This window comes from Protopterus annectens, chromosome 5.part1 (genome assembly GCF_019279795.1).
Source record: "Protopterus annectens isolate FY-2018-M chromosome 5.part1, PAN1.0, whole genome shotgun sequence".
NCBI lineage: Eukaryota > Metazoa > Chordata > Ceratodontiformes > Protopteridae > Protopterus > Protopterus annectens.
Window position 1 is genome coordinate 432,086,498 of NC_056736.1, and position 16,297 is coordinate 432,102,794.

Below are 16,297 nucleotides of genomic sequence, written 5' to 3' on the forward strand. Positions count from 1 at the left end.
ATTTGGGGCCTGTTAATGGAAGTTCCTTGAACTGTGTAATTTGTAGGTGAGATTTAAAGAGAATGGCTATCCCGCCACCTTTTTTCTTAGTTTGGTCATTTCTAAGTATGTTGTAGCCAGGAGGGGTGATTTCATGGTCAGGAGTAGAGGGTTTTAGCCAAGTTTCTGTTATACATAATATATCAAATGAATGCAAGTCAAGGAGAGCATGAAGATGGTTTATTTATATTTATATTTATATGTATATTTATAGTTTATTTGTGTGCTAGTCTTTTGATATGTCTTCCCCAGGTTAAGTTAGATCATAAACATTACACTTACCTTCACCTTCCAAATCTTGAAGCTCAGTGAAACCAATATATCAGATTTCAAGGATTTCAAACATACTAATCACATCAAATTCTCTAATAAAGTTTCAGAATTCACTTAACATCTCTCCAGGCATTGTCAAAGCAAGTAACTTCACAATCAAATGCTATGCCCATTTAGATAAATGTATAGAAATGCCAGTCCCAACCAGATCTAACTATAGGGGGGAATTTAAAAACAAACTGTTCTCTTTGTCCACCAGCATAAATAAGCTCTACAATAAATTGTTAAAGATTACAGCATATCATAAGACCCTCATCTCAGGGATAATATCAGAAAATTGACTAAAACCTTGAAAATACTTTTAGGTCTCCTAAAGCAGTCCATGGACTTAGGTTAGCATCTGAAGCTAAGGACAATTACAGATGCTTCTTTATCTATGCTAGAAAACTAGGAAGTAACACCCAGCTGTTCTTTAGAAAACTAGGAAATAACACCCAACTGTTCTCTAAACTTATTCATTATAACGCCCCCTCTTCTGAACCAATTGACATTGTCAACTGCAAACAAATTAATTGTAAATTTTACACCAGAGATGACTTATTATATTTTATAATTCATATCTAATTACTACATTAGCTGTTTTAATGGGCCATTCTAAGCCTAGCCAATTTCCCTTCCAAAGGTGAGGTGAGAATTGTGCACTGTATCTTATGTTTTCGAGTCAAACACCTTAACCATTATATCAACCTCTAAACATACCATCCTTGAATCTGTTAGCACCCCCCTCCAGTCACTAAAAAACATGTATTAAAAATACTTCCTCAATGGGACCTGCCAACACACCTGGCTGTTTAATAAACAGTAATAAATAAGCCCTGGCAGAGTTTCACTTTAAATTGTTTAACTTGAGTTTAGCCTTTGGCTTGTCCCTGAGGTTTGGCACACAAGGATGGCCCCACCACTGATCAGAAAATGGTAGACCCATCAGCAAAGTCATGGAATGTATTATAACAAAACTGATAAACTTAAGATATTAAAAATCTCAATATGTTAGACACACAGTTGTTTGGCTTTGTTAGGAGTAGATTCTGTCTAATGAATTTGGTTAACTTATTTGAATAGATAACACAAGCTGTTGATAGTGGTTATGCTGTCTGCACAACATACCCTGACCTGGTCAAGATGTTTGGCACTATTCACCATGCAGTTATAGTTAAGCTTAATGCATTGCAAATAGATCCCCATGCACTGGATGAATAGCAAATTGGATAAAAGAAAGAAAACACATAGAGCAAGTAGCTGGGGCCTTATCATTGAGTAGGTAGGGGACCAGTGGTGTCCTGCAGAGCTCTTTGTTGGACATCTTTTGTTCAGCAGTTACTTTTTTCATCTCCAGATCATAAATGTCTGATTAACCAGGATTGCGGACTACCATAATCTGGGAATCCATGTCCAGCCCTCCTCTGATGCCAAAGTGCTTCAGCAAGAACTTATACTTGTAAATATCTGGTGTGCTAAAATGGACCCTAATTAAAATCTAAAAAGTGCAATATTGTCACATTTAGTTAATAGCTCCTCCTTCCAGAATGGTAGACAAACAATATCCCACTGCAAAATAAGAATGCTCTTAAAGATCTTGGAGCCTGCATTGACAGTCAGAAAGTACTTCTATTTAGCATAGCTAATTGCCAAAGGAATCTCACCCAGATCTAAAGAGGGTATTGCTCCCTGTGATGCCTCACCACTGGACCAGTAATCAAGGAGCCTTAATCATTACCACTGTCAACAGTGGGGGACATTCACTGGGAGGATAACAGGTACATACACAGTATTTCCAGATGCAGCTCTCTGCATCAATTGCAATTTCTCTTAACAACACACAGAGACCACAGTCAGTCCAAGGCTTGTTTCAACCTCTTTCTCCAGATCAACAATAAGACTCCCCACTGGTACAGCTATAAAATTGAGATCTCAGTTGAGTGACCAAGCCAAGACCTCCAGCACCTTTTCTGTCCAACCAGTGCTTTGTGTCCCTGCCAAAGTAGCTGACACACACACTCTTTAATGGTTGGTTTATACACACATACACACACACACACACACACACACACACACACACACACACACACACACACACACACACACGCACACACACATGCACACGCACACGCACACACACACACACACACACACACACACACACACACACACACACACACACACCTGGGAAAGACTGGCACAGGTTTACTAGCTGTATCCCATTTGCCCAAGACTATAAGGTAGTTATCGCTGCCACAGTCACTACTTATCAGCTACTTTAGGGCCCTTAACAAAGGGTATCCAATCTTACTAAGAAATATTAATACTAATACAAATGGTAGTTTGACCAAGAACAAGGCTATTAGGAGTGGCCCACACAATGTCAACAAATAAATATGCAAGTACTCTCAAAACTTAAATATCTCTACACAGATTAGCCACAATTAAAGGATTAAATATATTTAAAAATAAATAATACAAGAACAAGACATCAGAGTTCAAAATCACAGGAAATAGTTAAAACAACACTGAAGGATAGTCTCAAATAAAGAAAAAAAAATATCTAAACTAAGCTTCACTATAATCCTAACTGTATCTAAGAGAGTTATACTGTTCCCTAGAAACTTACTTTATTAGAGCAAGGCAGATGATGTGGTGAATGGGTGTTCTTCTTGTCAGGTCCAAAACAGAAGACAGAATGCCCTGTCTCCCTAAGAGACTTAAAATAATATCTAGAATATTACTTGTGGGATAGCATGCAGAATTACATCACTTCTTGTCATCTGACTTATAGTTCCCTGGTGAAACCCCTATTGCTGAAGTTGGCATTACTTAGCACCTACCTGCAAAAATACCCTACGGGCTTTTGTTCAGATCTTGGCAGGTGTTGAAGTCATAAAACAATTGCATTCTTTCATGCTTTCAAGACTAGTAATTAGTTCACCCTTAAGACAACTATTTTTCTAATGTTTTCTGGACTGAAGTTAACCTCCTGTATTCCAGTCTCCACTGTTAAATATATATACATTTAAACAGTTACAATAGTGCATGTGCATTTCTATTCTCTTCCATTAGAGCACACTGTGTATACAATTTAAACACAGCACTTTGCAAATACCTTTTCAACACAAAATCTGTATAAAGCACTTTGATACACACATGGCATACGGTTCTAATACATTTGTAACAGAAGCATATTATATAACATACAGTTCTAATACATTTGCAACACCAACATCTTGCATAAATTATTTTGATATTCACCAATGACATATAATTATTTACAAAATTACAGCTAGCTGTGCTGGCAGTATCTCCTTTCATCACACCCCCTTATATTTAACATTGATTATGACAGTTATTAAATAGAATGCCCCCTTTGGGATATACCTCACTAGTCATGTGAAACAACTAGAAAGATGGCAGAGTTTCCAAAACCACTCAAGCCTAAAATGCCTTTTTTGTATACTTTCAGTTCATGCCCTTGCCTCTTATGGCACCCAGAACATTTCTGCATCTATCTTCCTTAACTAAATGACTTAACAGTTAATGAAAGGCAGTATTAAGAAGGGCAAGGAGTTATTAATTCAAATAACATTAAGACTGTTAGTTTAGGATGTCCGCCAGTGGAGAAATTAATCTTTGTTTGATACTTATTATTCATATTGTCATATTTATGTTACTATTTTCATAACTGAGAGACTTACATTTTGCTGACATATATAATTCACTGAAAATGATGGTTTATTTTAGATTATACTGGAAATACTGCTAGTTGTTTGTTAGTAATGATGAAAATAAACTGTCGCATAACATTAGGTGAAACCTTAGATTCTGGTGAAGAAAACTGTCTTTCATATTTGCACTGTAAATTATACATTTTGACAGATGTCTTATTATTTGTATTGCTAATTATACATTTAAACACACATTTTCATATTTATGTAAATATCCCAATAAACATGGACTTATAGAGAACTTTCTTGTGATGTGAAAGCTTATGCCTGGTTAAAAAAATGTTCTAACAATATAAATGGAAGTGGTCTAGTTTTCACAATATGACAATTTGTTTGTGAACGTTTAGAAAAATATAATTTGGGGTTTATGTGCTTTATAATGTATTACGGAATTAATGAAAAAGACCATGAATGTGCTTACTATTGCCACTGTAAAAACTTATTGATAATATTGATGTGTGTGCAATTTTAATATCTTTTGTTCACAAAATATTTGCATTTGTTTATCTTGGGATTTTTAAATTAATTTTTCATAAAATACTCTGGAATGCAAGGTGTGTGTATGTTAATAGAGGTGTGACATTCCACATCACACAGGTGTTAATAACTTAAGAAGATCACTGACTTAAAATCCTAAACTACCAGAAAAAAATAAGTATTGTCTATTTATTATGTATTTTATAGAATTCTTAGGGGAAATCCACGCATTGCCTTCCATGCCATTAAGGACACAGTGGTCCTGAATCTCTTGTCTCCTCAAATTAAATAGTCCTACAAATACCGGAACCAGAGATATACATTTTCATCATCAACTCAAGAAAACATAGTGATTTGATAGGTCCATTTTACAGTGCTTTCTCCACCACTATAATAGACTCCTGTGTCAAATCAAGCAATGTAAATCTTCTTCAGACTGGAACTTTATGACATCCTTGGCTTGACTTATCTTACCCTCCTTGAAAAAGGAGATACAATCAAAAGGTGAACACTGGCAAGGTACACATTATCACAATACTCAGTTGCCTTGAATTTCATATCATAGCATCATAGGATCATAGGATTTTACCAAGCTATCGACCCAGAGGTCATTTCAAGCCTAGCCATTTTATCCCAATTCAATACAGTAGATACCCTAGCTGATACCTAGACTTTTATTTAGTAATGACTGCCCATGTCCAGGATGGTTGTGGGCACTATCCCCTGTAAGAATTTAAGGAGCCCATACTCTCATCCAGGTTCCTTTTGAACAGTGTCATAGAGGTGCTCTGCTTCACATCAATTTGCTGCCTATTCCAAAGACAGGGCAGTCACTGGGAGACAAATCTGTCTCTCCAGCTTGTCCTATTCAAGTCACAGGCCATAATTAGATCCCTGGAACAGGTAGTTCTAGTCCCATTTGATTTACAGATGTGCAGCAAATTCATTAGGTTTGTGTCAGAGATTGCTCAGTAAACCAGGCATAAGTCTCCCCTAAGAAGTCTATATGAAACTGATTATAGTGACAGGTACTTTAATTTGTCTTTGTAATGCATGTGCTGGAGTCCCTTGATGTTCTTAGTTAGAAACCTCTGAGGTCTCTCCAATTGCTGCAGGTGCACATGCCGAAAATGGTGGTATACTTAAATATGGGCCTGATTAGTATAGAAGAGTTATAACCTCCTTTGCTCTAGAGGCAATGCCTTTGCTAATCAAGCATGCTACATAGAAAGCCTTCCTTACTACAGTAGACATATGGTGGTCAAAGTTAAGGTTGCAGTCTACTTGTTACCTTAGATCTCTTACCACTTTGTAGGTACCTGGGGTATTGTTATTAATTTGCTAGTGTAAAGGGACATTATTTTTACTGAAGGGAATGATGATGCATTTCTTTGCATTCAATTTGAGACTGTGACTAAGACACCAGTCACTGATTTGTGTAAGACCCTCTTGAAGTATACTGACATCATTTGGGGATTCAGTAATTGCACCCAGTTTGTAGTCACCTTAGTATTGGTCTGAACTTCTGAGAAGTATATACCAAACAGAAGGGGGTCCAGCACTGACCCTTGTGGCATTCCACTGGTGACAGTTCTCCTTGTTGATGTGGAGTCTCCCACTTTGATAGTGTGTAACCAGTTTGTAAGCCAGTTAGCAACCCATCACAACAAAGGGATTTACATTCAGTTTGCTAAGTTTATCGGTAATGCCTGAGTGTAGGATTGTGTCAAAGGACTTTGCCAAGTTAAGGTATGCTGTGTGCACAGATTTGCCCTTGTCAATGGCCCTAGTCACATTTTTGAAGAAATCCACCAGGTAACAGGCAGGAACGGCCCTTGACAAAGCCATATTGGGTCAGATCCAAGGCTTGAAGGTCACCTATGTCTTTATTTATGAGGGCCAAGATGATACATTCCCTGGCTTTACAGCTGAGGCTGGTCAGACTTATGGGTCTATAAATTTACTGGGTCTGTTGCTAAGCCACCTTTGTGGAGGGGAATAGCTATTGTTTTCCATTCCATAGGAACAAGGCCTGTGGTTGGGCTGTGATTGAATAGGGTACTTAATGGTGATGCTAGTTCATGTTTGAGTTTGCTTAGAAGACAGTCTGGGTTTCCATCTTGTCCCATAGATGCTGTGTTTTTTTTGCCTTAGACAAGGTTTTAATGACCTGCTCTACAGATATGTAGAGTGGCGGGAAGTTGGGGGTAAGGTTTGTGATAAGTTTGGAGGGGATAAGCGAGTGAAATTTTCACCAAATCTGTCTGCTAGCAGGTTAGCTAGCTCTGTGAGATCAGTGTGTGATGCCATTAATCACTAGTTTGGCAAATGCTTGGGTCTTATCTTTTAGGCTACATACATAGCTGTAAAAGGCCTTATGGTTATCCTTGACTGTGATTGCTACATTTTTCTCAACGTTACCCTTAGAGGATTTGACATGTTGTCTTATTTGCATGTTGAGGCTGAGGAGGGTGCTTTTCCATTGTTTGGGCCTCACCTTAATTTCCTTAGACAGCAACGTTTTGTGTTCATTGTAAAGTATGTTGCTGCCGGTTGTCCACCATGGTGGCTTTTTTACTTGGAGTTCTGGCTTTGATCCTCTCTAGAATAGCTGAGTCTATGCACTTATAAAAGTGATTGTACAGGCTTTAGTGTAAGCTTTGGTGAAGTTACCACTTCCAGCTGGAGGTGGGGCTTGGAATGTATTTATACCTTCCCCTAGGAGGATATAGTTTGCTTTTGGTGAAGTTTTGTAGTCTGACTTCACCCTTTATGAATTTTGGTGTTAGTGCCAGTTCAAAGACAACTGATTTGTGGTTAGATTTAACTAATGATGGTCTGACAGTTGTGGTGGTGCATTTGTTTGTCATGTTAGTGAGAACCAGATCTAGTATGTTTGTTCCTCTTATTGTGGTTTGAACAATTTGTTCCAAAGCAAAGCAAGCAAAGCAAAGCAAATTTTATTGTCATTCAACTATACAAGTACAGCTGAATGAAATTTTGTTCCTCCAACCTCATGCACATAACATCACAAGAACATGTAACAGTAAAGCAGTTTACAACACAACAGTCAAGAGCCCAACCAAAGATCAACATTTTCCTCAAAAGTTCTAATTTATCAGTGCAACTGCCGCTGCCTTCAATCAACCGCCGACCATCCACAACAACTTTCTACTCCAGCAAACCTCCTTCTGACCTCTCCGACCACAGTCCATCAGTCACCTCTACCTGCAGGCCCGACTGGCCGCATTGACCAGAAACAATTCACAGCAACCACCAAGACTTCCTCTCTACTGACATCACATCTAAAACATCTTTCTCCATATTCTGTCACTACAATTACCGTCATATTCAAGAGACCCCCTCCAAATCAACGGAATTCTATTTCCCGCACTCCATATAGGCCCGATTACTGTCACAGGTCCAACTTCTGCCACTTCATACTACTTTGTTATGAAAACAAGCAAAACCAACAGTATTTCATGTCACAAATATCACCAGCATTCCACAGCACAATCCGCTCACTATAGAGCAAGAAGCGGACTGACCCGATAAAAAACTTCACTTGATGAGACACAGAAACAGAAAGTGCATATTGGGAGCTGGAGAGACCACCATCATAGTCAGCACCACCATTTTATTTCCTGGGCATTTAAGTTAACAAAGTCAAGGGACTTTTGTGCTTGTGAGTTAGGGCTAGAGTACGTTTCCCAGCTGACAGTGGGATAATTGAAATCTCCCATGGCTAGAGTATTTGGCAATATCTGGATTGACATCTGTATTGTCAAGTTGGCCTCATGCACATCATGAGCCATGGAGGGGAATCTGTAACTACCTATGACTTGAATGGGGGTCTTGCTCACAATAATCTGAACTTGGAGTAACTCCTTGGAGTTGTCCAGTCTGACTAGTTAGGAGGTGAATTTATCTCTAATATTGATAGTAACACCACCTCCTTTGGTTCTCACACTTTCCTTTTGAGCTCTAAAAGTGTGAAAGGCATTGTTGCTTTGCAAGGCTGGGGTACACTCTAAGGCCTTGAACCAGGTTTCTGTGACTACACAGACATATACATCCTCCAGTGATAGAAGTGCTTCCAGGGTGTGCAGTTTTGGGTTTAAGCTTCTAGACTTTAGCAGCATAACCCTTCCTATAATTCCTAGAGGACTTTAGAGCCATTAAGACTTGTCTGAGCATATCCATTCCTTCCCTTGTGACCCTCATTATATCAACACAATCTGTAGATAAGTTTAAGTGTTTAGAAATGTGCATAGTTTCTACTAAACTCTTCACAAACAGTGGTCAGAGATTTCTCTCAAATATGGATTTTGGAAAGTCTATGACCCACACACTATTTCTTCTTGTGTCGTTCTCTAAATTATCCACTTTCCTCATGCTGTCCTACTTTGGTAGAGAGCTAAGAGAGTGACCAGTTATTTTTCTCATGCTCTGTAAGGAAAGGGGAACTTTTACTTCTGCCATCTCATTTTGCATATTACAATATTTTTTATATTGTTGAGTTGCGAGTGATAATCCTTCACCACTGACACCATGAGTGTCATCAACTTGAATGTGCTAAGAATATCATTCAAAGGCACATAGGTTCTTAGGTTCAGAGGATATTACTTGGCTAACAGCTCAAGAGCACTTACAAGCTTAGCCAGTCTTACCCAGATTTTACACAATTTTCTATCCCTAGGGGAAAGATAACAAGGGCCAGCAAGTGGTGTTCCAACAATTTTTAAAGACTTCCTCTGTTGATAAGGGACATGGAAACAATCCCAGTAGTGAATTTGTGATTTCCCATCCATTGGTCTAGATTGCACTTGAAGATGGTCAGGGAAGGGCTCTCCTTCATGTGAATAGGAAGCCTATTCCAGAGGAGGAACAATTTCTGATGCACACATCTGTCTCTCCAGCATGATCTATTCATTTCAGATATCAGGTTTAGATTTATAGAGTAGGTAACCCTTGTGCAGTTAGTTTTGCGAATATGTACTGTTTCCATCAGGGCTGGGTCAGAGCAGATCACCCCTCAGTAATTGGTAGGAAACTGAATACGGTGATAGGGCTTTGAATTGGTCCACATATAATATGTTTGTTATACACTGTATTTTTTGGTGTGAAACCTATTTGGACACTCCACCTGTTGCAGGTTTCTGGAGAGGTACATGCCAAAGGATGCATTGTACTCAACTATTGCTCTGATGTGGGCCAAATACAGTGGTACTATGACATTCTTAGATCTGGATGCCATGCCTGTACTTATAACCTGAGCCACATAGAAGGATTTCCTCACCAACATGGACCCATGGTGGTCAATGTTGAGATTGCTATCTTTCTCTCACCATTATGTTCACTCTTAGGGGTGTGCTATCAATGTTGTAATTTGCAGAGGTATTTGATTTCCCAAAAGGTATTATTATGCTCTTCTTCACATTTAGTTTAAGGCCATGGCTCTGCCACCAATCATTAGTCTGTGTAAGACTTTTCTGTAGGATATCAACATCTTTTGAGGAGTCAGTGATAGCTGCTAAGGCCATCTACATTTGCCTTGACATCTGAGAAGTATATCTCAAATAGGAAGGGACCTAGCACTGAGCCCTGTGGTACTCAACTGGTGACAGGTCTGTTGATAGATGTGGATTCCTCCAGTCTAACAACATGTGTCCTATCCATGAACCTTTTGACTATCCATCTGGCACCATAGAAGTTTATGCCTAATTTTGTGAGGTTATTGATAATACACAAGTGGGGGATTGTGTCAAGTGCCTTGGCCAGGTCACGGTAAGTCGTATTTCTCCACACCAATCCAATCCGATATTTAATCGTAAGCGCTTTCATTCATTCAGATAACATGAACTTCCTCAGACAAATTAAAATTCACAAACACATCATACAATTCAAAATCTTAAAGAGCCCATTAAACATTCCATTTAAAAATGAATATATTATTTTTTAAAATAATATGTTATGTATATATAATAAAAATATATATATTAGAAGTGGTTGGTGGGCATTGAGATTAAAGGAAAGAGAATTACTATGACAGCTGAGGTTAAATGCATGTACATACCCTGGATTAAATTAATATTGTTCCGTGGACTGGATTTTGAAATTGCAATCCCTTGAAAGATGAAAGACAGTAAAGGCATGTTTTAAAGTTTATATATACATAACATGTTTTTTAAAAAAAATGTTATATTCATTTTTAAATGGAATGTTTAATGGGCTGTTTAAGATTTTGAATTGTGTAATGTCATTGTTATGGCTGGGACTATTTAAATGAGTGTTTGTGAATTTGAATTTGTCTGAGGAAGTTCATGTTATCTGAATGAACAAAAGTGATTACGATTAAATATTGGATTGGACTGGTGTGGAGGTTTGAGTGTCTTCATTTAACATCCTTGTCTGCAATTTCAAAAGTTTTTGAGTTTGTTCATATTAAGTAAGCAGTATGTATAGCTTGTCTTCTGTTATCATACTAGATGAACAGGTGGGGTAGTTTGTTTATATACTATATTACGTACAAACACATGAGGATGGATAGCAGCAACATAAAATATAAACAAACTGACGGACTAGTATATACATGCATGCTTACATCTCAACAACTCTCTACAAAATGGCAGTCTAGCTTGCATGTGTTCTGTATTTATATACATGTGCAAGCCCATGAAAAAGGTACATGTACACTGTGATCTACATCGTCCCTCTTTAGTGAGTTGTCTTGCAATAACAATGACATTTGAATAGGCATGCAATTATATAGACACTAATGAATAAAAAAGAACATTTGTGTCCAAGTTGCCATTTACCTGGAATATGGCCTGGAAATGAGACCTTATCTAGTAATGTAGCAGTTAGGACTTTGTTTAGCAACAGAGACAGTCACTGGTGAACGATCTGCTTCAGGACTCTCGGGAATCTTCTCAGGAACAGAAATATTTGCTGGAATGTCCTCTGGAACTGAAACATTGGATAACTCACTATAAGAAATAGAGTCTTTATCACAGGAAAGATGCTGCTATACTGGCTTGGACACCGGTACCAAATGTTTCCTATTCCACCTAAATTCTACTTCTTGTGATCTACAGTGTACGATCTCAATTCTGGACATAGACTTTTCACAACTCCAATCCAATCAAAACCATTTGCTGTCTGCATCCTCACTATCTCCCCTTCTTGTAATGGATTGAGCAGTTTACTGGACTTATCACAATAGGACTTCTGGGACAAATGCCCTTTTCATGAGTTGAGCTTTCATTGCTTTGTTCTTCTTAGCACAGGAACCAGTAAATTACTACTGATTGGTAGTGTAGTTCTGGTTTGTCTTGACAAAAGTCTCTGAGCAGGTGAACCAAGATGTTTATCACGAGGAATGTTTCTGAGATTCAGGAGGTTTAGAAAAACATTGTTATTTCCTCGTTTTAACTTCTCTAATAATGGTTTTGCACTTTGAACTGCATATTCTGCTAAACCATTTGAATTTGGGTCCTCAGGGCTACTCATAACATGAACAAAGTCCCACTCCTCAGCAAATCTGTTGAACTACTGGCTTGTAAAGTGTGTACCATTGTCAGAAATAACTTTGTGCGGACTACCATCGACAGAAAAATGATGCTTCAACTTAGTAATGACAGTATTGGATGCTGGATTAACAAGCAGGTCAATCTCGAACCAATCTGAATAAAAGTCTACTAACATCAAGTAATATTGACAATTCCATTTGAAAATATCTGTAGCTACTGGCAACCAAGGTGGTTCGGGAATCTAGTTTAGCTAAAGTGTTTTTTTCTGTTGCTGTGGCTTAGTACTATTACAAACAGAACAAGGTGAAATCACTCTCTCAATATCCTTTAACATAAAAGGCCAAAATATTCTTCTTCTTGCCCTTCTTTTTGTAGAATCACATCCTGGGTGGCCATGATGCAAGATGGTAATATACTTTTGTTGCAAGAATTTTGAAACAGTCACTTTTGGACCTTTCATGATTATACCATTGTCAAACAAAGTCTCAACTCTGTAAGGAAAATATGGTTGCAGGTCTTATGGTAAATACGAGTGTTTTGACAGCCATCCTTGATTGATAAAGTGGTTGAGCTTCTGAAGAATTGGATCAGAAGCTATGTGACTTCATAGCTCATTAAGACATGTGGAAGAAAAGTTTCTCACTTCCATGACTTCAAAATCAAATTGCTCATTTTCATGCTGTACAGCATTTTTTCTGTGTGATCTGGATAAAGTACACACGCAAGATAAAGAAGATTGCCTTTTGTGTAGACAAGATTGAAATTATACTTTTGCAATTTTAACATCATGAGTTGCAATCTAACAGGAGCTGTATGCATAGCCTTTCTCCAAATAGTAGCTAGAGGTTGGTGATCAGTTTCAGTGTGAATAGGTCAGCCATAAATATGATAATGGAACTTCGAACATGGAAGCACAATTGCCAAAAGTTCTTTCTCTGACTGTGCATACTGTATTTCAGTTTGTGTTAGAGTTCTGGATGCATAGGCAACTGGTCTATCCTCCTGAAGAACGATTGTTCCAAGACCAAACTTCAAAGCATCACAAGAAAGAGTTACTGGTTTGTGAACATCATAGTATCTTAAAGTAGGTGAACTGGCAATTCCCTTTTTCAGGACATCAGATGCTCTTTGGTGTTATTCTGACCAGGACCAGGATTCATCTTTGCATTTCAATTCTCTGAGCAGTGCTGGAAAGTTGGCACATGTGTGGAAGAACTTGCCTAGATAGTTAATCATGCCAAGAAAAAGTTGTAGGGCTTCAGCATTTTCTAGAGCTGACATCTCAATAATTGCTGTTTGCTCAGAAGGATCTGGTCATAAGTCTGAACTGGTAAGCAAATGACCAACATAAGCAACCTCTTGTAGCCTGAATTTGCACTTCTGAGGATTCACTTTAAGATTCACTTTGCAAGCTCTTTCCAGAACTTTCATAAGGTTTCTATCATGTTCGACCACCATTACCTCCTACAAGAATATCATCTACTATAACAGCACACGGATACCTAGAAAAAAACTTGTTCCATTGCATACTGGAAGACTTCACTGGCAGAATTTATCAAAAATGTGTACCTGCCAAAAGGAGTACTGAAAGTGGTAAGCAATGAAGATTTTCGGTCAAGCAAAATTTGTCAAAATGAACTTTTTGCATCTAAGGCAGAAAAAAAGAGTGGCATCTGGTATAAGAGCAGCAACTTCTTCAAATGTATGTATTGGATGATGAGGGCATTTAGTGCTTTGTTCAAATCTCATGGATCAATACATATTCTGATATCATCTGAACTTTTTTATGAGCTACTACCATGGAGAATGCCTATTCAGTTGGTTCTTCTATTGGTCAAATCAGATCTTGTTGCACCATTCTGTCTATCTCAGCTTTGACTCTGTTCTGCATAGCAACTGGAACTTTCTGGGCTGATCTGACAACTGGGCTGACGTCAGGGTCTAACTTCATTGAGTACACAACTGGGAGTTTGCCTAGTTTGTCTTCAAAAGGTTCAGCATAAGTAGAAAAATAGTCTGGATGAAATTAGAACAGTTGTCTTTCAAGCTTGCAAGGTGGACTTCCTTATTAAATGAAAGTAGTCCCATTTTCAAACTCTGAGGCCTAATAATAACTGTACGTGCCTTTGACTACGTAAAATTGCAAGTCATAGCTGTTCCCAGCAGAGTAACATAAAAGTAGTACAGAGCCTTCAGTCTGAATTTCTTCACCACCATAAGCAACAAGCTTCACATACTTTGCCAAATCAAGCTTCTAACCAGCACATACTCTAGCAAATGTTTCTGCTGACATAACATTGCACTTTGAAACAGTATCATCTTTGAGCTCTGTGGGTCTTCCATTAATCCGAGCAGTACAAAATGCTTCATTCTTTGCCTACAAATCTACTGCACTGTCTGTTTCACCAAGAAAAAACACACCATCAACATAAAAACAGGGTCACAGCTTTATAACTGATCAACTTGTCTCTTTGAATGTTCTCTTTTAATAAAAGAATGATCCTTTGGAAATGATTCCACTTTTTACATCTGTGGCACTGCTGAACAAAAGCTAAGCACTCTTCTTTTAGACACATGATTACCACCACAGTTGGGACAGTTGACTATGAGGCCTGGTGAGGGACCATGCTTTGAGTTTGCTGACTCACCCTTGTGCTTCACTGAGACAGAGTATGCTCTGGAATTTGAAAAAAAAGCTAAGGAGTTTCCCAGGGACTGCTGCAGGACTCGAAGTAGCTGCCATGTGCTTGGGCCTGTTTCTTTTAACCACATGCTGCATACTATCAACATTAGTTTTAGAAGACACTGGAAGCATGCATTTCTCATTTGGAAGCATATTTGTGTACTTTTCTGTGAGTTCATCCCATGCATCCGACAAATCTCTATGACCTTATTCAAAGTTAAATCACTGTCTTAAAGCAAAATCTTTCTCACAGCATCTTGTTTAATACCACACACATGTCTGTCTTTTATCAACTAATCCCTTAAATTACCAAATTTGCATATTTTAGCTTAGTTTCTCAAGTCAGTTATATATGCTGCAAAAGGTTCACCAGGCTTTTGATCTCTTGTGTAAAATAAATGCCTTTCCATTGTAATATTCTTTTAGGGGTTACACATTTCTCTAAATTTACATTTAAGCACTCTGAGTCATCCCTTGTTTCAGCTGGTACCACCGTATGGTGTTTCCCCTCCCCTGTATACACAGCAGGTGCATACACAAATGAACATTCTCTATGGCTTCTAAACCATCAAAATTAAGCAGAATAAATGTCTTTGTATGTACATCCTTGTCAGAAAATGCAGCTTGTATGAAAATATCATATTTTTGCTCACTCTCCAATTGTCTGCAATATTATTATCAAATACGAGTGGACCAGGTTTGCAAAATCCTTCTGCCATGCCAACAAAGTATGCTTAAACACACTGCAAATATGGCCCTTGTAGTTATGCATGAACATGCACACATACCAGGTACTTATAATAACATTCAAGTGCACAATAAACTCTCTGAAGAACTGTACTTTGTGAAATAAGCTTAGAAATAATAGTATTGTATGAAATAACTGTACTGTAATACTGCACAAACTTACAAATAATTTCTACACTTTGAATATTTTGAATAACTTTAATTAATGTGAAAAAGTAGTAAATAGCGGAAAAATGCTGCCGTTTTCCTTGTTTTATATAATTCAGACAATGCTTCAAATATTATTATAACTATTTTGAATATTTTTATGAATATGTTGCAGTTTCAGACATTTCATTTAACTAGAAATTCTTTGTGAGCATTCTAAGTACATTTTATATTCTTTGAGTAAAAAATCATTTAAGCAAGTTTTAGTTCCTGGAATTAATTTCTGACCCACTTTAACTTAGTGCCTCTTGGTCTTGATTCTGGGTCTTACTTCTGACACCATTGTTGCTCATCTTCTGTTATCATATAAGATGAACAGGCAGGGTAGTTCGTTTATATACTTTATTACCTACAAACACATCAGGATGGATAGCAGCAACATAAAATATAAATGACCTGACTAACTGGCAGACTAGTATATACACACATGCTTACATCTCAACAACTCTCTACAAAACGGCGGTCTAGCTGTCACATGCTCAGTAAGTATATACATGCGCAAGCCCATGAAAAGCTTCTTAAAGGTACATGCATACATTGATCTACAGTATGCACTGTCTTAG